The 24058-nt window shown below is 41.2% G+C and overlaps 1 non-coding gene across 1 annotated transcript; it reads left to right on the forward strand.

The window, feature by feature from the left end:
* Positions 1 to 13911: 13911 nt before the first annotated feature.
* On the forward strand, positions 13912 to 14037 carry LOC118725088. Its single transcript, XR_004989835.1, has one exon. It is a non-coding gene; the product is annotated as a small nucleolar RNA SNORA72 (small nucleolar RNA).
* Positions 14038 to 24058: the final 10021 nt, after the last annotated feature.

The following is a 24058-nucleotide window of genomic DNA, read 5'->3' on the forward strand; positions in this document are numbered from 1 at the left end:
CGGGCATGTGTCCTGACCAATCAGTGATTCTCTCTCCTCATTGATGTGTTGTCTATTGCTTTCCCTCTCTCAACTCAATAAAAATATATTTTTAAAATGCCTTCAGTGAATCTGTACATGGTTGGAGAATGTTACCAGAAGCATGCTACCTTGGCCTGTAAGCTGGAGTCGTAAAAAGGCAGAGCTGGGTTGATGAGCTGGGGCCGGTATTGATGGACCATTCAACTGGACACTTAATTTCTGATAAAGAGGGTCATAACTGGGAAAACTGAGATTTTGCTCGCTACTCTTTTCCACATTACTAGTCCCCCCCCCCCCCTTGCATTTTATACGCACAATGTAACAATGAAAAATAAGATAGAACCCTGGTATTTGATGTAGAATTGCATATTTGTGACTGCAGTCGCACTGGTTTTTAATTACCCTGTAACAAAGAAAGCAAACCCAATAGGAAAGGAGGCAGATGTGTGTGTGTTGTTTGTTTTTTTTGCAATGAAATTATGCAGATCTTACTAAATACCAGGAATGATATAACTTAGAAATTTGACCCAAAGTATTTTCCAGCAGTGAAGAGAGTCCATTTAAAAGCACTCTATGCATTTTTCAGATCTCTTTCTTTGTGCCCCTAAGTTCACATTTGTAGTTTCTGATAAAAGGACAAGGGAAAATTACCTACATATTAAGAAAACAAAATTTAAGGTATAAAAACCCTGCATTTCATATAAATTTTATGATCACTGTTTCCTTGATTTAAATAGAGTAGTTCTAAAAATAGAATCTCTATAGGGCATATATTGTTATATACATGTTATTTTTGTTTAGAAATTATGAGCTAGTGAAGAGTGAAAATGACCTTGTCTATTATACTTACAGGTAGAAAAAACAGCCTTTTTATATCTGGATTCAAATATCTTCTCTACTGATCATGCAACTTCCATACATTCCAAAGAAAGGATTTGGAAAGAATGAAAACAGGAGATTGGAGCTTCCTACGTGCCCCTATGTTTGCGTTCATATGGAATATTTATGCAATATTCTGACGTGGCTATAATCTATAATTCGTGGCTATTATTTCAGTTGCAACTATAATTTTTAGATTAATGGTTATAATTTTGGCAAGGAATACATGAAAAGTTATGTGTTCATGCTTGAAAGGAGGATCATTAAATATTCATTATTACCACTCAAATTAGTTGTCATGCTCTGAATAGCAGTTACCCATTATCATTTTACTAGTTTAGATTCAGCAGTGAGTGAACAGCAACATATAGCTCATATTAGTAGAGGAATTTTTTGTTGTTGTTGGGGAACAGACAGAGAAATTATTTAAAAACCCATTTGACATATTTATCTTGACAAATTATTTAAAAGAATTATTGCTTTCTCAATAAATATGTTTGTGTGTAAGAATAGGATTGTGGCTGGGTTTAATTCTAGCTGTTTAATTACTCTGTGATTGTAAAAAAATAGAGCTTCTTCAAATGTTTACGAAGGGAAAAAGACTGAAAATGCAAAGGTTAGGATAGTTAGTCTTTTGCAGACACCTAACCTTGCCATGAAAAAGCACTTTTAATTTTTGTAAGCAGGTATTGAAATCTTGCTTTTTCAGCAAAGCTTGTTTCTGTAATTTGTTAGTTTTCCCTATCTTGTAACAAAGCTATCTTTAAGAAAATAAGGTAGAACAAAAGATAGATTTTTATTAATGTTATAGGTGATCATATATACAGATGTTTACTCAACCCATTTTAGAAAGATGTTAAGTGAAAATACATACAAACAAACATATTTTAGTGCAAAAACATTTTGCTTTTTCCACAGACCTTATTATGCCAGTTTAATTGTGTGAAGACAGTAGGACAGCCACATGTGTTTTTTCAATCACATTATATGAACCATTTTATATTCCTCAGTAATTTAAATTAGTTCCTTTTCCATAGAAAACTCATAAATTTGATTCTGATCTCATCTAACTTCAGAGCTTCCCATCTTAAAGAGTCAAATTGTAGCTGATGAACACATTTTGCATTTTTCCACATTGCATCTGGACTCTTCATAATGATGGTTTATTTTATTTTATTTTTTTCTGCACAGAGGAGAGGGAAAATATATAGGTCCATGAATCAATCTAGATAATGGGGAAGGCTGAATGTAATAAATAATACAGTAACAACCCTAAACTAATGAGCTGTTGCTAAGGTACATTTCATAGGCTCATCCTCTATATAAAAAGTCACTAATAACCCCTTGGTGTAATCGGATGATAAAGCTTTGCCATAAGGCAACACCTGTGCAATTAGAACTGCAGATTCTTTTGCACGTTTCATTAATTTCAGGATTTTGTAAAGGCACTATGACTACACTAATAATCTAGTCTACTTGACTCCATGTCTACTGGAAACAAAGTGTCTAATTAGATAAAGGTAATTAATTAGAGATAAATGGAGCTAATCAGACTCAGTTAACACTAATTCTCTGAATTAAGACATTTTGGGACACCTACTATCCCGCTGACTTTGATATTTTGCATGAAGGCTAGGTTCTGGAGGAGTCAGGAAATACTGGCATTTGAGAATTGAGCAGTCTTTTGATGGCATATTTAGGCATCTGAGGCTAAAGGAGAGTTTGCTTTCATATTGTGCTCTTTCATCACCTTTCTATTGCAGCTTAACGAATTCACTTTGTAGTTATTCCAATCTGCTCTGGTCTCCATATAAATTTTAATAACCTTTGCTATCATTTTTATTATCTGTCTAGCCCACCAGTTGAAGAAAATTGCAAGTTGTTCCCTTTTAAATGAAGACTTAACTTGTTACATTAAGGCAATGTCAAGACTCACCAGCCTATATCCTAAAATTCTGATCCTTTAAAGAGAACAAACATCTAAAATTTTGATCCTTTAATTCTGATTCTTTAAAGAGAACAAACCTCTGCTTTGCCGTGTTGGCCTGAAAATTCATTGGCGGGGAAAAGAGAGTGGGCTTTGAAGTCAAAAGGCCTGAATTCAAATTTCTGCTCTCTTGTTGAATGAGTGATCTTAGAAACACTTAACCTCTTTAAGTTCCTTTGATTGTAAAATACAAATAATGCTGACACTACCTTTACAGGGCTATTGTGAACACTGAGTGAGGTAACAATTTGTACAGGCTCGTTATTATTACCTGTAAGGCTGGCATTGAACGCAACCTAGTACTGTATCTTGATTGACTATAAGATTAAGTATCAAAATGTTACAATTCATCTCAGCCCCAAGATAATCTTTGGGCTACATTTATACATGCAGCAGAGGAGAGATTAAGAATATTCTCCCAAATAATCAAATCAGGAAAAACTACCCCAAATTCTTTACGTGGAGAATGTGAATTCATCTGCTTGCGTTTTCTACACCGATACCATTAGCCCTCGTGGCAGGCTGTCCCACAGTCCACAGGAATGTACAGATTGCCCCAAAATGGAATTCTTGGATGTAGCTTAATGCGACATTTGAAACTTCTGTAATTTTTCTGGGATATGTCCCTTCCTCTTTTTGGTCTGGAATACTCCTAGATTACTTCAATAGTCTCCTAATAGCTCTCCTTTTTCTTTCTCCTGTAATCCAGTAATATTAAATTAAGTTTCCTCACAGAACACTTCCCCAATCTGCCTTTTGTCAAGATCATAAGAAGATTCCTTGTTACGCTAAGGCTCTGTCATGCAGGCAGTCAAAGCCACTGTATCTGGTCCACATTATGTTTCCAGTCTATCTCCTGCTCTCCCGTGCCAATGGAGCCTTTTATTCCAGGCAAGCCAGCCTTACTGTTTTCACCACACTCTTCTTTTGAATATTTTTTTTAAAATATACATTTTATTGATTTTTTTTTACAGAGAGGAATAGAGAGAAACATTGATCAACTGCCTCCTGCCCACCCCACACTGGGGATGTGCCTGCAACCAAGGTATATGCCCCTGACCAGAATCGAGCCTGAGACCCTTCCGTCCGCAGGCCAATGCTCAATCAACTGAGCCAAACCAGTCAGGGTTTTTAATTTTTTTAATTTTTTAATTTTTATTTATTATTATTATTATTATTATTATTATTATTATTATGCCCTTTCCCCACCTGAAAACATCACACCTCTTCTTTCAAGACTTATTTCAAATCCTGCATCTCCCTTGAAGCCTGCCTTGGCAACTCTGGCCTACCAAGAGCATTCTCATCTCTGAAGGCCCACAGCAGCTCTCGATGGCATTACACTGATGAGACATCTGAGGTCAGGAACCATCTTATTCTCCAAACCTTGCTCACCATCCTCTTCCTCCAAGCCCCCGCCTTCACACAGTGTGACCACCCAGGGGATACAAAACAAACAAGACATATATGTAACAGCTGTGAGGTGTGGCGTGGTCTGGTCCTTGGACAGTCGTGTTGACGTGGTTTTGTAGTAACCCTGGGGCTCTTTGCCCATTTAGGCCAGGTTCAGCCTGGGTGCTCGGCCTTCATGTTTGGAGACAAGATTACTTCTGATGAAAAGCCTCTATGTGTCCCTGAGGCTTTGTGACTTGTGGGGTGTAGGCTTTTATAACATGCAATGAGAGCATCCTGGAAAGTGACTATTAGTATTTCTTTTATTTTTTTTTAATTTTAAGAGCATCCTCTTTTTTTTTTTTAATATATTTTATTGATTTTGTACAGAGAGGAAGGGAAAGAGATAGAGAGTTAGAAACATTGATGAGAGAGAGTTATCGATCAGCTGCCTCCTGCACACCCCCCACTGGGGATATGCCCGCAACCAAGGTACATGCCCTTGACCAGAATTGAACCCGGGACCCTTCAGTCCCCAAGCTGATGCTCTATCCATTGAGGCAAACCAGTTTCGGCAAGAGCATCCTCTTTAAAAAAAAAAAAAAAAAAATATATATATATATATATATATATATATATATATATATATATATTTTTTTTTTTTTTTATTTTATTGATTTTTTACAGAGAGGAAGAGAGAGAGATAGAGAGTTAAAAACATCAATGAGAGAGGGTCATCGGTCAGCTGCCTCTTGCAGACCCCCCACCGGGTGATCGGACTCGAACCCGGGACCTTTCAGCCCGCAGGCTGATGCTCTATCCACTGAGCCAAACCGGTTTTGGCTGAATTTCTTGACAATTAGGAAGTCTAGCAAGCAATGTTACTTCCCAGCAAACACTTCAGAAAGGACTGAGCAAACATGGGCTGAATTAGCATTCATCAGAGACCTTTAATGGGACTTTTTGGTGAATGTTCTGTGTCAGAGGTTTCCATGGAGAGTCCATGCCAGAAAAATTAAAACTTGTACGAATTAGATGTCCAGGTTGACTCGTTCTGGTTGATGCGAAATGCCCACAATTTCTTTCCTAATATCTACACCCTTTGGTAGCAACTTGGCTATGTTTTTTGTCTTGGCCAGTGAGACATGTAAGAGACAGACTTAAAACATGTTTGTATATCAGAGCTTTTTCTCAGCTGCTCTTGGAATGCTAGACACTCAAGCCTACTAGATTGTGACAGACATGGTCCAGTACACACCTCTCCCCAGCCAACAATCAACTAGCCTTGAGAATCAAGCGGCTCAGCTGACCAACAGTTGGTCACAGAAGCACATGTAAGTCTAGGCAAGACCAGCAGAATGATACACAGAATTGAACTAAATAGTTTTTGAAGTTTTGGGGCCATTCAATATACAACAACAGATAACTGATACACTGGTGTAGGCTAGCCATTTCACTGCTGAAATTTAGAAAAAATCCAGAGGACATAATGTTTGGTCTCTAATCTTGGAAGATACAGAAGCAGGGGAAGTGATGGCATCTTCGAGAGACATAGAGAAGCACAGAAACCTTCTCAGTCTTCAGAAATGAGATTTCTATCATTTGGGTTGGTTCAGATCAAAGTTTGAGTCAGTACTTCTAGAGAGGTGTTGGGCTGGAGTTGAGAGTATGTATGTAAGGGATAGAGGAAGTTGTAGGACAGGATGAGGATGCAGAACAAGAGGGGGGACAAAACTCGGTGGGAGTCCTAGTTTCAGTGGCCTGTTGGAAAAGAGGCAAAGGAGCCAGGAAGGAGGGAGGGAGGGGAAGGAAGCACAGGCTCATGCCTGGAAGCTGGTGAGATTGCAGCTGAATGGCCAGCAGAGCCTATTGCCAGAAAGGGCGGCCGTGGCAAGAATAGTGACTAACAGTTGAAGTGCAATTTATAATTTATAAGGCCAATTTACATACATCTCACTTCAATCTAATGGCATGGAGTCAGGATCATTTTTATGCCCATTTTATAGATGACAGAACAGGCTTTACAGCTTTGCAAATAATTACTCCTCTGGTAAGATGGCAGACTTCAAATGTCTTAAAATGCATTCCATTTTCACCTAGAAGAGACCCCGAGACCCTCAGCTGAATCTGGCAAAAGGAAAGTCAGCAGCAGCCTTTAAAGCGGCAGTTTCAGGAGGGCTGGGCTGGGGTGGGGTGAGGTAGGTTGGATGAGAAAAAGATTGCACGGAATACAAAGAATATGGGAGCTAAGGAGCAGAACGCTGTTGAATGGAAGGAGAATGACTCGATAGGAATCTGAGGGGACACTAGGTTTGAAAGGAGGGTGAAGTTGACCAAAACAGGTTTGTAGATAGAAGGGAAAGATTAATGGAGAGGAAGTGAGAGAGGAAATAAACAAAAGGGAAAAGAAAAAGAGCAAAAATAAAGAGAAAATAACGGAAAAAAGTTAAAACAATTACTGAAGGAATCGATGGCAGTATCTATGGCACAGGTAAAGAAAGAGCTTAGACTGGGTGGGTCTGAGAGGTGTGGTGGGGGTAGGGGGAGGGAAATGATAGCAAGTGGTTTGGAGGCAGAGAAGAGGGAAAGTAAGTAATCAGTGCCTGCAAGTCTTCAAATCCTGAGATCATTTTCACTTTAAGAAGAGCAGCCTGACATCTCAGGAAACACCTAGCAGCCTCTACTTCTGTGAAGCAAGTAAAAAATGGCTGGACCATCTGCACAAAGCATTGTCCTTCTGGGCAGAGACATTTTATTTCTTAGGATAAGAATCTTGTAAGTGCATGTGCCTGTGTGTACCTGCATGTGTACACAGACAAGAAAATATACTCTGGGCAAGAAAGAAGTCTAGATGTGAGAGATTGAGCCATGGAGTTTGGGGTACCTGCTTTGCCTGGAATCCAGGGGTATCCTGACAGGTGGAGCAGGTGCCCTCCCACATGGAGGAGATATTAAGAAGGACTTCCTCACGCAGTTCATGGAAATTTGCCATCTGGATTCCCTTCCTGTGACTCCAGGCTTCTGGTTACTTCTTCAAGAAAGATGCTTCGGGGAGGAGTAACCCACGAAACCTTAAGGTTTACTAGACTTTCCCTGAGAGCAAGTGTTGTTACCCGGTGAGCCTGAGGACAGAGGGGAAAACATGCCTCTGGATACCAACAGAGTACAGGAAGAGAACAGAAAGCACCCAGGCTTACCACACGCCTCGCATCCGACTGCTCCTGAAGGAAGTGCTGTGTGTGCTCTTAAGTCTCTCTCACCTTAACCCCACCGCCAGCAAAGTCACTCAACTACTCTCTCACGGTGCCCGGTACATCACTGGTGCTCCACAAATATACGGGTGTGTGAATAAATAGCTTCCCACTGGTCTCTGCCTCCAGGTTTGGCCCCTTGCACCCATTTGTCAGCATGCTGCCTCCCTAGAGACCCTTCCAAAGTCCCTTGTGACCTATTTGAAGTCCTTCTTGGCATCTTGTTACTCACAGGATCCAATTCAAACCACGTGGCTTAGAATGCAAGGCCCTTCATGACCCAACTCCTGCAGCCTGTCCCCTTTCCAATCTGGCATCTCACAGAAGACCCCACATGTATGTAGGTACATGATGACACACCCTGCTCAATGCAACCACATTGAACTTCTAGGTGCATGATCACCTGAGATGTTTTACAACGTGCCTTGCCTGTTTCTTCCTGGGACACTCTCTACCCCATCCTGTGTCCACCTAGGAAACTTACACATGTCCTTTCAGGGTCAGTTTAAGTGACCCCCTCAATGAAGCCTTCAGGAGCTCCTAAACGAGGTACCAGTCTCTTCGAATCGCCTGTCTCTGCATTTAGCTCCGTGATAGCATCATTCACAACCAAAGGGCACTTATTTTTGGACATGCCGGCACTTATTTTGGTCCCCGGGAGGCAGGACCGCTTATGTTTTATTTGTTATTCTATCTTCACACCAGGCATCTATTATGCTCTTAATAAATGTTTAATTGAGAATTTAGGCTGAGACTGCTTAAGGACAAATTCACTTCCTTCTCCCTTTCCCCAAGAATTGTCCTGGCACAGCATTAACTCAGTTGCTTTCTTTGTAAAATAGCTCCCTTCCATAGCCTCACTCTGGTCTCAGAATGAAACCCTACCAGGGGCCATCCAGTTCCACTCTCTGCTTCTAGAAATACCCTTAAACCCCATGTCTAGTGCCTGGGAGGGTGCAGCAGGCACCTGCACCTTCCCCCCTGCATAGGCTGTTGGGCAGGAGGCAGCCTTAGGCAGGCAACTGAGGCCCCTGGAAAGATGCGCAGTAGCTATGAGGATCCTACACACATCATTTCTACTTCCTTTTGTCTTGGAGGCTTCTGTCTGCTGTTTCCCTGTGATAGTTCCAGGCAGCCTTACTTCTGATGTAAATTCAGTCTGTTACCTGGTCCATAATTCAGTGAGTTGACAGACACAACTATTTTCTGAAGCTGCCGAGCAAGGTGTCCCCAAAATAGAACCTCTATTCTTAAAGACAATAGTAAGCTTTCCATCCTCCTCTAGGTTTCCTGAGGAGCCAGTAGTATGGCTTTGATGTGACCCACATATTCTCCTGCCTGTTTAGGAAAAAGTACTCTCGCTCTCCCCACGTTATCCATAGAGACAGAGTCAGCTTTTCAAATGGGAATCTGAAGCAGAGCAAATAACCTGGGAGGTAGAAGAATGTTGGCAACCATTGCCCTCAGCCTCACATGATCATGTTCTCAATTCTCTTCCACTGGGCAGCTTACGTCTCCTTATATCTGAGAGTGAGGTTATGGAAGGGAGCAGATTCCTAGCTACTAATCTACTGTGTGCCAGGAGCCAAAGTCACTGTTTCCCTGGGTGATTCTACAGAACCCGATTCTTTCACCCAGGTCTAGTATAGACATACTCTTCAATGAACAGCATGCCCCTTTCCATTGGTGGGGACTGACATTATATTAAAAAAAAAAAATACCTGCATCTCAAAAACTGCTAAGGCAACTCAGTCAAGTCTCCAAACACTGGATTAGGACTCAAACAACAGTTTGGTTTTGGTTTTACAAATTTTTTTGGCCATGTTCTGTCAATTAGTATAGAGGATTTGTGACTCAGTTATATCCTCTTATTAAGTGACTATTTCTATTGAGCTCCTGGTTAATAAAGAAATCATAGACATCGGCAAAAATAATGGGCTTATTTGAAATATTTCTTCAAGGAAAAATGCATTCTCTTTCTAGCACACAGAGACTTTGCATAAGTGTTCTTACAGGCTAGCTAAGCAAGGGAGAGCATTGTTGTAAGAGAAATTTAACTGCGTTGCAGTTGCCAAATATTTAATACTTTAAAGAGGAAGTTCTAAAATTTAATAGTTGATTTTATTATTTCTCTTTGGATATAATTAACTAGGGATGCACTTTCAACTGCTTTATTCTGGCTATTGAAATGGGTTTTATGGTTTACACTGGGGGGGAAATTCTGTCAGACCATGGGCCTCTCCCGTGGCGCACATTATTAGAGTCTTTTTAGAGACAAGCAAGCAATTTTGCTGTCATTGGTCTTGTTCAAATAGAGTATGTTTATCTATGCAATGCTCTTGGGAACAGGTGTCAAAGAAGGATCACCAGTTAGCAGCTGACATAGCTCCTGCGTACATGTTGGGAAAGCTCCTCAAATAGCAAATGAACACACATATTTCATTTTTTATGTAGCTGATAAAATGTTATATCATTAAGTCAAAAGAATATATTTGTCCCTTCCAAGTTGAGTTAAGAACTAGTTTTCACTTCTAATACAAATGAGGGCCCTGCAGCTCCACAGAGCATGCTCTTCAGAAACAAAACAGCCATTTGGGACTGTGGGAAAGCGGGTCTTTACACATTGAACACCGACTCTTCAATGGATTGTCAGCATATTCCCTATTACAGTGGTCAGCAAACTGCGGCTCGAGAGCCACATGCGGCTCTTTGGCCCCTTGAGTGTGGCTCTTTTACAAAATACCACGGCCTAGCAGAGACCGGTTTGGCTCAATGGATAAAGCTTCGTATTGGGGACTGAAGGGATCCAGGTTCCATTCAGGTCAAGGGCATGTACCTTGGTTGCGGGCATATCACCAGTAGGGGGTGTGTAAGAGGCAGCTGATCGATGACTCTTTCTCATCGATGTTTCTAGCTCTCTATCTCTCTCCCTTCCTCTCTGTACAAAATCAATAAAATATATTTAAAAAAAAAATACCAAGGCCTGGGTGAGTCTATTTTGAAGAAGTGGCGTTAGAAGAAGTTTAAAACATTTGGCTCTCAAAAGAAATTTCAAGTGTTGTACTGTTGATATTTGGCTCTGTTGATTAATGACTTTGCAGACCATTGCCTTATCAGGTCCCAGATACTGAAATACCAAGTGGGCTACAGAGAAAGCTAAGACCTTCTGAATATTTAGTTTAACCTGTATACTGTTGTATTTCAAACTAGAGGCCTGGTGCATGCATGGGTAGGGTCCCTAGGCCTGGCTGGAAGTTAGGGCCAGTTAGCCCCCCTCCCCCCAACTTCCCCACCTCCTCTTTTTCTCGCTCCTTCAGTGACCCTCTCCCCCACCGTTGGTCATCCTCCATGTTTCACGCTGCCCCCTGGTGTTCAGCATACATCATAATGAGTAATTGAACTCCTAGGGACACTTTGCATATTGCATATTAGTCTTTTATATATATATATATATATATATATATATATATATATATATATATATATATACACACACACACACACACACACACACACACACACACTAGTGGCCAGGTGCACAAAATTCGTGCACATTAAAAGGGGAACCCAGAGTCAAGTCCCCGCACACCCACATGTGCCTCAATATCGTGTGAGACCCAGACCTGGCTGTCCCCCACCCCCACCCCCATTGGGCTAGATCCAGACACAGCCAGTCCCACCTTGTCAAACCCCACTGGGCAGGGGGCATAGCCTCAGGTCCCCTGGCCAGGTGCTAGACAGGGTGTGTGGCCTGAGGCCCCCCAGATGGGATGGGGGGCATGCCCTGAGGTCCCCCGTCAAGTCCTGCCAGGCAGGGGGGGCACAGCCTCAGGCCTTCCGTCAAGTCCACTGGCAGGTGGATGCGGCCTGAGTTCCCCCGACCCAGCACTAGGGGTGCACCTTGAGGACCCCATCTATCCCTGCTGGGTGGGGAGCATGGCCTGAGGTCCCCTGTCAAGCCCCACCAGGCAGGGGTTGCAGCCTCAGGTCTTCTGGCCTGGTGCTGGGGTGGGGTATGTGGCCTGAGGTCCCTCAGCCTGGTGCCAGGGTGGGGGAAGTGGCCTGATGTCCCCTGGCAAGCCCCACTTGGTAGGGGGCACAGCCTGAGGTCTCCTGGCCTGGCGCTGGGGTGGGGGGAGCAGCCTGAGGTCCCCTAGCCCAGCACCAGGACGAAAAGCACACCTTGAGGTCCTCCGTCAAGCCCTGCTGAGTGAGGGGCCTGGCCTCAGATCCCCCAGCCTAGCGCCAGGGCAGGTGGTGAGGCCTGAGGTCCCCTGTCAAGCCCCATGGGGGTGGGGGAGGATGTAGCCTCAGGTCCCTGCTGATTGCTCCTTAAGGAAACTTGGCCTCAGCTGTGGGTGCACCCATCTTTGTGACCAGTGATGGTCAATTAGCATATTCCCCTCTTTCTTAGATAGGATAGAAGATACCAAATTCTCATCTCTTTGCTCTATCAGCTCAAAAAGTCCATTCACTCACTTATCCAACAAATAAATGTTGAGCAACAAACAATGAATATTCAGCAGGCATTAATCTGGGCTCTTAAAAAAGGGTACAAAACAAACAAGGTGGCTGCTCTCAAGGAATTTACATTCTGGTGAGGATGATAAATGAGCAAGGAAGTAGAAAATCTAATTACAAATGAGAAGTTATCTTTAGAGATTTAGTGTTGAAGTCAGAGAGTACTGGGGCCTTACTGTAGTTTTCTCACGTATAAAATGTAAATAATGATACCTTTATAGAGTTTGAGGATTCAAGGAAACAAGACAATGTAGGTAGGTTTCTAAAACAGTGATCTCAGTAACTGGTAAGAGGTCACTCTACAATTGAATACCTGGTAGGATATATAGTGTATTTTTTGGTGACTTAAAAATTGTAAGGGTCTCTGGGGCTGAAATTCAGCCTTAATATTTTGAAGTCATATTTTGATATCTCAGAGGACAATTATTCTTGCCATTTATTTAGTTTCTCCTATTCATCTGGTCTTTTGCTTACAATTTTTTTCTAGCTCCTTTGAATGGAACAGTTGTCTTTGAGACCTTTTTGAAGAACCTCTCACGGTGGATACTCATCATATCACTCTAGTTTTATTGAAAGTTTAGATTCTTTTATAAAGCACCTGATTCTAGGGTTCTTTTTCAACTTCTGAGAGCTAGAGAGATCCTTGACTTTGGAAGATCCTACTTACCAGAAGTTGATTAAATACCCGCTATGTGTCCCCAATTTAAAAAAAATCTTCGCCTGAGGATATATATATATATTTTTTATTGATTTTAGAGAGAAAAAGGAAGAGGAGAGAGAGAAACATCAAAGTGAGAGAGAAATAGCAATCGGTTGCCTCCATATGCGTCCTGACAGGGGACAGAACCCACCACTTAGTTATGTGCCCTGACCAGGAATCAAACTGCAACCTTTGGTGATGCTCCAACCCACTGAGCAACACAGCCAGGGCTATGTGCCCAAATTTAATTTAACCCTTAAACAGCCTTGTGAGTGAAGTGGGTATTATCATTCCTAGTTTTTGGAGCCAGAGAAACAGGAGCTCAAGGACGTTAAGTAGTTTGCCCAGGGTTATAAAGCTAAAGAGTGACATAGACCAGATTTGTACTTATCTCAATTAGTCTATTAATCCATTTTTTGAGTAGCTGGTGATGACATATCATTAAAGGAGACAGATGTGGGGGAAGCAAACAGTTAAGTAATCAGAGATAATAAATAAGATGCTGTGAAGGTCAGACACCAGAGGACAGTGGGGACATGTGACAGGAGGGCCTACAAACTAGAGGCCTCTGTGTGGAACAGCATTGAGATCCAAAGGGTGGGGTAAGCAAAAGAGTCCTTGGGAGTGAGTGGTCATTGGCTGGGGAAGAGGCTGTCCTAGGCAGTAAGTGCAAAAGATCTGAGGCAGAAAAGAGTACGGTGTGTCTTTAAGGAACTGCAAAAAAGATAATAATGCCAGGATTTTTAAAGACCAAGTGGGACTGACATAAGATTAAGATGTTAAAGAAGGTGAGGAACCAAATCACGTGGGGCCTAGTTGGCGTTATGTGGGATATGGACTTTATTCCCATTTCTGTAAGAAGTCATTAAAGGACTTGAACCTGGAAAATGATTTAATCACATTTGAAATTCTTTTTTTTTTTAAGATCCTGCTGACTACTTGTGGAGAATGGAGTGAGAAGGGTGACAACTAAGGAAGCAGGCTACTGCAATATTTGAAAGCTAGTGCAATAGTCCAGATAGGAAATAATGACAGTTTGAACCAGGGTGGTGGTGGAGGGATAGAGAGAAGTGAACGGATTCCAGAAATATTTAAGAGGTAAACTTTTTGACTGAATTACTTGGAATGCTTTTAATTGCAGGTAATAAAACCCAACTTAACTGTGAAGATTCTCACTGTTCTGATTTTGTAATTATCAGAGAAGGCTGTACATTTGCTTTATTAAGACCATGCATGCGTCCTTAGACCTAGTTCTTTCCCTAGGTCTATAAATGCTGGTGATAAACCAGGTCTGATTTATATGATGCATCTTAAGTGGGAAATGTCTGATTTTAGGTGACTTTGATCAACCACAAGAAATGACAGCACAGCTAGTACAATAACTTGAAGATAACTACTGCTAATTTCATAATTATCATTGCCGTTAATTGAATTGCAAGCTTATCACTGTTTTGTTTTCTAGAAAAAACACCTGACTTTAAATGCAAATAGAAGTTATTGGTTTATATAATTGCAATATGTGGAAGCAGGGCTTGGTTCAGGCAAAACTCAATGAAATCTCTAGGAAACTGGTTCCTGTTTGACTCTGTTTACCTTCTGCCCTATGTGCTGTATCATAAGGTTACAACCCTCAGGCCCCCCAGGTGGCGGCCAGGGGCTTCATGGCTATGTGCTTCTTCTTCCTTTATATCTTGTTTGAAAAAGAGGGTAGTATGTCTTTGTTTCAGCATTCCCAGCAAATGCCTCAAGTCTCACTCTGATTGGACCAACTTAAGTCTCATGCCCATTCCCGAACCAGTTATTGGGCTGGAGGATGGAGTGGAACTCTGGGGTCAAGCTTTCCTGAACCACGTAGCTCACCAAGAGGAGAGGGAGACAGTAGAGAAAGGAGAAGGGAGGAGTGTGTGCTGGGATCCAGGAAAGGTCTTCTCTGTTACTGGATTAGAAGTCGGGGTTTAGAGAGATCATGGGCAGAATAAACTCTTCAGGCGGTGGTGTTCACTGAGGTGGAGAGCAGGAGAAGCTGGTCTAAGGAAGAAGATGCTGAGCTCTGCTCTGCTAGCAGCGCTCCAGATATCCAAGAGGAGATGTCAACTCGACAGTTGAATGGGCCAGCCTGCAGCTCAGAGCAGAGGTCCTGGCTAAAGACAGAGATTTGTGTGTCGTTGCCTTACCTGATCCCAAAACTTGTACTCTTAATCAGAAGGCATATTTTACATTAGTTTTACATTAGTCTGTTCAATTGCCATAGCAACTCTCTGTGGCCAGGGAACATTTAATCACATATCAGTTATATTTATAGCTCACGTGTAATATATATTCTTTTTTAATGCTCACAGCTATTGCTTTCCCATTTTAGAGATGTTAAATCTGAGACAGAGAAGGGTTACACTGAGCTCACAGAGCTAATGAAGAGTAGCACTGGGATTTGAATGAAGAAAGTCTGACCTGGAGTCCTTATTCATAATCCCTGAGTATACTGTTTTTCTCTGGGCTACAGAAACAGCAGGGACATGGCAAAGATGGCCGCCAGGTAGATCAGTTTCTTACATAGAGCAGAATGGTTGCTCTGACTCTCAGTGCTCCCTGGGATGCTGGTCTCTGGGACTGAACTGCTTTTGAGGCAGCGCAGCCCTGGAGCTGAGAAATCCTGTTTGCAGCGGCCATCTTGGACACCAGCATGGCAGGTGGGGAAGGAACTGTCATGGGCAGAGACATGAAACAGCTGAGCAAACCAAATGACACAGGCAACCAGGAGTGAGTTTTGTAATGGGCGATTCTGGGCCTCTAGAACCTTCTCTTGAGCCATTCTTGCTAAAGCCTCATCCTCCCTAAGCTGCTTTTGACAGCAAAACAGAGCTGGGCAAGGCTGAAGTAAAGGTATGTGATTTTTTTCCTTAAGCAAAATAGGCATGATAGTTACTTTCTGTCATTTTGTTATATCTGTGTCTCTTTGTCCCCATTAGGACAGGTAATTAAGAGCTAAGGATAAACCCTCTTTTTTGTTAAAAGGCTATTTTTTCCCACTAAAGCAGAATATCTAGCTCTTTCCTCCCCTCTGTGAATGATATCAACAAGAGCAGAAAACAACCCCATGCCATGCATTAAATACGCCAACCTCCAAACTACCCACGTTATCTAGTGAGAGGATTTTTTCCCCCTGAATCAGACATTGATCATAATGGTCAAAATAATCCTTGGCACTTCCTCTAAGCTTGCTCATTATCATTCAATATGTTCAACAGAATTATTAAATTTAAAATAATATGGTGCACCTGGTTGAGATGACGGTGAGAGATTTGGCTTCCTGTCTCTTCGTTAAGGATGAATTTGGCCCAAGGGTGTACTGTGAACCTGGCAAATAGCATTATAATAGTGAGAGAATATTGCCTATTGGGTAGCAGGAGTTGATGATTAAATTTAAGTGTGTACTGTCCACATAAAACAAATAATGCTCTTTTTTTTTTTCTAACTTTTACTGTGAACATTCATCACTGGTGCTGGAGATGCACAGTTGCTAATTATTGTGTTTTTAACTTGTAATATACTGTAAATTTTGTATAATACTACTCTGACCTTATACAGAATAGAAAAGATGACAGGAGGCCTATAATTATTGTATGGGGAAGAAATGCCTGTAATTATCTACTATTTTTAGGACCAGCGTGCATGGCCTCTTAATTTTCATAAGCTTTAGACATTCACACATTTTCTTTCTTTGCGTGCAGATGATAAATTTTGCTCAAATGAAATCAGAAGACATACAGCTAGATGAGGAGTTAGCCAACTGGGAGCTTGATTACAATGAACATAAGCTTTGGTGCCAGCTAAAAAAGGGAGCATTTATTTGGATGAAATTTGTTTAAAACAAGATTCAAAACATTAAACACACACACACACACACACACACACACACACACACACACACGCACACACACGCACGCACACACACACACAACATCCTATTACTATGTTGGGGCCTGATAACATGATTATTTTTTAAAGAATTGGTTAAATTACCTTGTGGAAAAGCATTAACCTAACAAAGAAAAAACCTCTAGGATATTTATCACATGTAGGGTGATTATGACAGCATGTTCTTATTAGAGATGAATATTTTGTGCTCATTAAGGTTACCCCCTCGAGTGCTCAAGGAAGCAAAGTGTACTGCAGTGAAGCGCTATAGCTCCATTGTCTTGTGAGCACTTGCTGTAGGCTGCACTGTTTCCTTCCAAGTTCAGGGACTCTAGACCCAGCCCTGGCAGGGCCTCTATCAAAGCCACTGGGCAAATAGAATGAATTGGGAGGTTTTTAATTCAAACACGCCAGGGATCTATCTGCAAGAATTGAGAGTGCTATTGAGAAAATCGCTGGCCTCCTCGTATGGGATAGCAGGTGGGAAAGGTGGAGGGACTAGTGAGGAGTTAGACGAGGTTAGTTTAGGGTAAGGCCCATGGGGAGAGGAGATAAGAGGAAATAAACCAGATGGCCAGGATGTAAGACAGGCGGAACGTACCAGTCAACCACTGACCTTCCCTTCCTTCCCTCTGAACCCAAAAGCGGGAACCGAAAGTGGGGAGATGAGGGCAAAAGGAGACTGGCTGGTGTTTCTTTGAAAGAGCCAATAGAGGGCTAGAGCAGGACAATTTAAATCTCTGCAATAGTGAACTTCTGCGGTAACCCAGTCAGGTCCCCTCCCTGCTGCAGGGAGCTTTTCTGTAATAAAAACTCTGCCACCTCTTGGTCCATGAAACTCATTCTTCGATTTTGTGAGACCATGAACCTGGACTAGACTCGAACTTTGATGTCACTAGGTCCTGGGGAGTCTCCAGTGAGCCCCACTTGGAGGAAATTCAATGCACAAGATTCTAAGCTGAAACTATAGGTAAACTCAAACTGCCGACTTTATAAAGGGATTTTTCACTATAAAAATAATTAGAAGGGACTTACCCCAAAGTAGTAAGTTCTGTTTTGTTTGCTTTTGTAGAAGTGACTCTTACTTTTATTAGCTTACTGGAAATTACACATATGCAATTACAATTCAAAAGGTTGTGTACAACGATCAAAAAATATCCTCAGAAATCTGAAGCCCTATACTAATCCCTTCCCCTACCTCATATTTTTTAATCTAAGGCATGACAGAAAAGCACATTTAAAGTTTTGATTGGTTGGTTGGTTTATTGAGATTTTTTAACTACCATGTAATAGATAATTCTAAATAGTCAAGAGTTGGCAGGATGTTTATTATGCATCATATCCAAGAGCTCAGAGCCCATAAATACCTGGGCTAGTCAATGTATAATTTGTTCAACATATATCCTGGAAAAAATAAGGACACTTATTTATTTGATACTTAATTTTAAAACATATGTTTTTATTATTTTTTTTGTTTGTTTTAGAAAGAGAGGAAGGGAAAGCGATAGAAAGATACACACATTGATGAGAAAAAAACATCATTGATCAGCTGCCTCCTGCATGCCCTCCACAGAGGATCGAGCCCACAATCTTGGGCATGTGCCCAGACCAGGAATCGAACCTCCAGCCTTTTAGTTCCTAGGTTGATGCTTAACCACTGAGCTACACTGGCTGGCAGGATACCTTAAAAACACACAGACAAAAACCATAATCACAATACTATTGTTGCACCTAAGATATTTTTAGGTTCTTTAATGGCAGTGAACATAAGTTGTCTGAAAGAATGAATGGATGATGAAACCTTGGAGTTTCATCATTGTTAGTTGGAGCAGTCATTGACAGAGTGGTCCGGGAGAAAGTACATTAGTCTGGAGTCAGTGGGACTTGAAGTCAAGTAGAAAGTGTTCTTCTTTTTGTTTCCATCAAAATGCCCTCGGTTTCTATAAAACAGCACCTGCCTTAGCACTCGAGGTTATTGTCAGGATTAGCAATCCAATAGCGAGCTGTGGCTCAGTGCATGGACGTGGCAGCCAACCAGAGATCAGCCTGTAGGGTCCCCACTATTTACTCTCTCTGAGCCTGTGAAGTCATCTGTAAAATGATAATAATAATACTTGCCTCTCAGGATTGTGGTAGGAATCCAAGTAATGTTAAGTAAACCTTCAGTATAAAAGGTTTGTATTACTTTTAGGTGAACTTGCTTTGGTATATTAGAATACTACCCAAATTTGTAAGGAGTAGTACCGTTTTCCATGTCCTTTATGTTCTCAGTCTTCGGAACTGTCTTCCTCTTCAAGGTGCTTTAGGAATTATTAAAAAGATGGAGTTGTCTTAGTGCTCACCAAAGGAGGCTCCTCCCTGTCAGGAGGCTCCTCCCTGTCAGGAGGCAGGCTGGTGTGACTCGCTCCCCCTGGCCCTGGCACTAGCTGAGCGCTGGCTAGAGGAAAGGCCCTGGATCAATGATGTCCTGGCAGCGAGAGCATTAGCACCCACTCTTGAGCCAGGAGATAGGTGTTAATGTCTCTAGCTGGGTTCCTAGAAGCAGAGATACTTAACACCTTCCTAGGATCCCTGGACCAGGCACTCTCTCTTTAAACCTAATTTGGCAGGTAAAAGGGAAAGAGAGCATTTCCAGTTGAGCAGTTGAGAAAATACAGGAAGCTCTGTGCCATCAAAACAGAAGCCAGTTATTGCGGGATGAGCCCTAAATGGAGAAGGGGTCTTCTTCAACTGGGTTGTCTGGAGAGTGACTCTAGCAAGAGTTTTCTCAACAAACCTCACCCTTATGGACCAAAGGGGACGTTAGGAAAGTAGTGGTTCTAGGACAGGGTACAGCTGTATAAAGGTTAGGAGGGTTTAGAAATCCACATCTGGCAGCAGCTTGAAATAAGGTTCTCTGACCAGCATGCTTGCCCGAGAGAGTCTGTTCCCAGGAGGACCAGGAGTTCCTTTCTGGGGGCCAGATGTAAGTAGGGGGACTCAGAGGAACCAGTTTCTCAGGAGAAAGAACAAGGCATCAAGTATCTCAACCAAGTTGTCCTTTGAAGTGGAACCCAACTAGCTTGGGGTCAATTTGGAGGCTGCTGTGGATGGTTTAGCCACAAAGTTCATGGTGGAAGTTAGGCAACTCCAGGAATGAATAAAAACTCGATTTTTAAAAATGTTTGTCAGAGTTTGACTGGCAGCAGTGGTGGATTTTGACGTAGACTGAGCTGGAAATGTGCTTGTTTCCTCTCCAAAACGGAAGCCCATTTGCACAACAAGCAAAAAGGACAAGGTAAACAACTTCTATTTAGACTTTCCAAGGTCTGTTTCTCTGGATGACATTGCAAGAACTCTAAGACACCACCTCACCCAGGAGTGAGCCCAAACACTAGGGATCCTTTCAAGATCCAAAGCAGGTCGCCTCTTTGAAATGTGACAGCTCCCTAGATTGACTTTCTCATTTAAATTACAGGGATATCAGAGGAGCTCAGGCCAGAGGTGAAGCAGAGCAAACTCACACTCTTTGACTACAAAAGAAAATGCATATTTTTGATGAGCCTGCACCGGCTGCCTTCTCAGGCTTAGAATAATGTTTCATCCCCTTTTTGCCTACGAGGAATGTTGTAAGTAGGCATAAACAAATGCCTTCATTATTTATCCCAGTCGTGCTGCACTAAATCATTCTACATGGGAAATTTGTTACTTTGTTTGGCTGACAATTGGTTAAGCTAATAGGCTCTGAGAGTCTTCCTTGGAGTTAGCACTTGAATTATGACTACAAGTGAACACTGGTTAGATTAAAAGTTGTTATAAAATCTAGAGCCATGAGATTGAGTAAAAACATTTCCATCACCCTGACTTCTGGCACCTTGAAACCCAGGTTGTATTGTGAATGTAGACAATCACTTCTCCATTGGGACTGTGGTCAGGTGTGCCACAGAGTCCTGAATGAATGTCCTTTTGGAAAATCAAACTAATGGGAAGTCTTCTGCCTAAGTTTTCTTCAGAGTGACCATTCTTAATGTAGAAGAAATGGTAAGCAATAGCAGGTTTTCCAAATGAAAACTCTGGTTTGGCTGATCATTAAATACTGTGTTTTTGTGCCATACTAAGCAAAGTCATTGAAAACTCTGTCTCCACATCCCTTTCATAAAACTCTCAGAAACTAGGCTAGAATCCAGGGAAATGGACATCTAGTCATCTGTCCCCAAACCAGCAACCTTCCTGATTCTCCTGCTTCTGTCAATGGCATCACCATTGTCCTAGTTACTCTGTTCTATGGACATCAATTCCTAAAGATTCATCCTTTATTGTTCCTCTGAAATATGGCAGTCTTTCAACTTTCATCAACATCAACCTAGTACAGGCCCACAATCCCAGGAGACTATATGGATCCCAACTCATCTTTCTGACACCATGATGCTGGCAACACAGTGCCTTCATATTCATTTACTTACGTAGACTGGACACCATGCTGAGTGTTTTACCTGGATCACTTTATTTAATGCTAAGAGGTCAGTACTCTTTTAAAGCCAGTTTTTAAGAGCTTTACTCATGGTCATGTGGTGAGAAGAGCTGGGATTTGAATCCAGTTGTAAACATTGCTTTTATGGCCAGATTCTTCACCCTTTCCAGTATCCTTGTCCTTTTCCATGTGAATTTGCAGTTCTCTTATCAAGAAGTAGAATCCAATCCTAGCCAGTTTGGCTCAATGGCTAGAGCATTGGCTGGCGAATTGAAGGCCCAGGTTTGATTCTGCTGGCTCAATCCCCAGTTGGAGGAGTCAGGAGGCAGTTGATAAATGATTCTCTCTCATCTTTGATGTTTCTATCTCTCTCCCTCTCCCTCTCCTTTCCTCTCTGAAATCAATAAAAATATGTTTTTTAAAGAAGCATAATCCATTTTCCTACCCCTTGAAACTAAGCTCAACCATGGGTTGCAGGGTTAATAAGTTTCCTTTATACCAGCAATGAACAAATAAAACTTGAAATTAAAAATACGATATTATTTACATTAGCAACCCCCCCCCCCACAATGAAATGAAATACTTAGTATAAATCTAACAAAATATGTACAAGATCTGTATGAGGAACACTAAAAAACTATGAAGAAAGATATCAACAACTCAATAATATACAGCTATTCCATGTTCATGGATAGGAAGATTCAATGTTGTCAAGATGTCAGTTTTTTTCAACTTGACCAAATAACCATTATAATATTAAAAGAGGAGAATAAAGTTGGAGGAATGATACTACCCAACTTCAAGACTTAATTATAAAACGATAGAAAACAAGACAGGATAATACCGGTGGAAAAGTAGACAAATCAGTGGAACAGCATAGAAAGTCCAGAAATAGATCCAAACAACGTAATAATCTTTGGCAAAGGAATAAAGGCAAAACAATGCAGAAAAGATAACCTTCCAACAAATGGTGATAGAACAACTATACATTCATTCACATGCAAAACAAAACAAAACACCAGAATCTAGACACAGACCTTATCCCTGTGATAAAAATTAACTGAAAATTGGTCATAGATCTATACGTAAAACTCAAAACTACAAAATGCCTAGATAATAACATAGGAGAAAATCTAGATCTTGGATTTGATGATGACTTCCCAGACACAACACCTAAGACATATATACAAAATAAATAATTGATAAACTGGATTTCATTGAAATAAAAAAAATAAACAAAAGACTTTTGCTCTAAGAAAGTTAATATCAGCCCTCTGGTGTGGCTATGAACCAGGAGGTCATGGTTTGATTCCTGGTCAGGGCACATGTCCAGGTTTTGGGTCTGATCCCAAATGAGGATAGTGGGGGGTGCATGCAGGAAACAGCCAATCGATGATTATCTCTCATTATTGATGTTTCTATCTCTCTCTTCCTCTCCCCTCCTCTCTGAAATCAATAAAAACATATTTTAAAAAAACACATACAAAAGAAAGTCAATGTCAAGAGAATGAGAGAACAAAGCAAATACTAGGAGAAAACATTTGCAATAGACATATCTGATAAAGGATTGTTATCTAAAATATATAAAAAGAATAAAATTTAACAATAAAAGACAACCCAACTTAAAATGTACCAAAGACTTTAATAGACACCTCACCAAAGAAGATATACAGGTAACAGATAAGTGTATGAAAAGATGCTCCATATCATTTATAATTGGAGAAATGCAAATTAAAACAACAATAATATACCACTGCATGTCTATTAGAATGGCCAAACGTTGATAATACTCAATGCTGGCAAGGATGTGGAGCATGAAGAGCTCTCATTCATTGATGGTGGGAATACAAAATAGTACAGCCAGTTGGAAAATAGTTTGGCAGTTTCCATAAAACTAAGCCTACTCTTACCATACAATCTGACAAGCACACTTGTTGGTATTTTGAAAACTATGTTCATGCAAAGCCTGCTCATGATGTTTTCAGCAGCTTTATTCATAATTACCCAAACTTGAAAACAACCAAGATGTCCTTCAGTAGGTTAATGGATAAGTAAATTGGTATGTCCAGACAATGGACTGTAATCAGCATTAAAAAGAAATGACTGATCAAGCAATGAAAAGACATAGAATAATCTTAAATAGTCTGAAATATTATAGTAGCATAATGGCAAAAATGGAAAAGACAAAAATTTTGATTCCCAGTCATGGTACATACCCAGGTTTTGAACTCGATCCCCAGAGTGGGGCGTGCAGGACTCAGCCAGTCAATGATTCTCTCTCATCATTGATGTTTCTATCTCTCTCTCTCCTCCTCTCCCTGCCTCTCTGAAATAAATAAAAATATATTTAAAAATAAATAAATAAAAGGGGATAGTAAATTAATTAACTATCTTAAAAAAAAAGTGATGTACAAATTCTTAGCCCTGACAGAATAGCCCTTTACCCTTGAAACTTTGTTTTCCCAGTATCCTGCCACAAACTTCTGCTCTACCCAAAGTGGCCAATTCAAAACCCCCCCAAATACACCTGTCCTTTTCCATCATCTTCCTGGCTCAAAGAGTGTACTGCCTCCTCTCTCAAGCACTGAGTCCTACACCTTCCCTAAGTCATCCTTTCTAAAGGCGATGCTTCTTTCCCCTGAGAACCCCTGCATCCATGCCAATAATCTGGCTCTGAACATTGGCTAACCTGTGGTATAAGGAAGGGCATTTTGTTTTTATTTATGTATATCAGCTCTCTAATGTGCAAATTCTTTCTGGACACAGACCTTGACTTGTGATTTGTGGTGCCTCCGACAGTCTTGTATTTAATTCAAGGATTAAATTAAAATCTACCTTATAAAATATCAGAGTGATAAGTGGTCACAAGGCTTCCACATCAGCTGCATCTCACAGTTCCTCAGTGTCACAGTGCCCTGGTGGAAATGACTCCAAAGTAGCTG

Source organism: Pipistrellus kuhlii, unplaced genomic scaffold (genome assembly GCF_014108245.1).
Source record: "Pipistrellus kuhlii isolate mPipKuh1 unplaced genomic scaffold, mPipKuh1.p scaffold_m20_p_2, whole genome shotgun sequence".
Lineage (NCBI taxonomy): Eukaryota > Metazoa > Chordata > Mammalia > Chiroptera > Vespertilionidae > Pipistrellus > Pipistrellus kuhlii.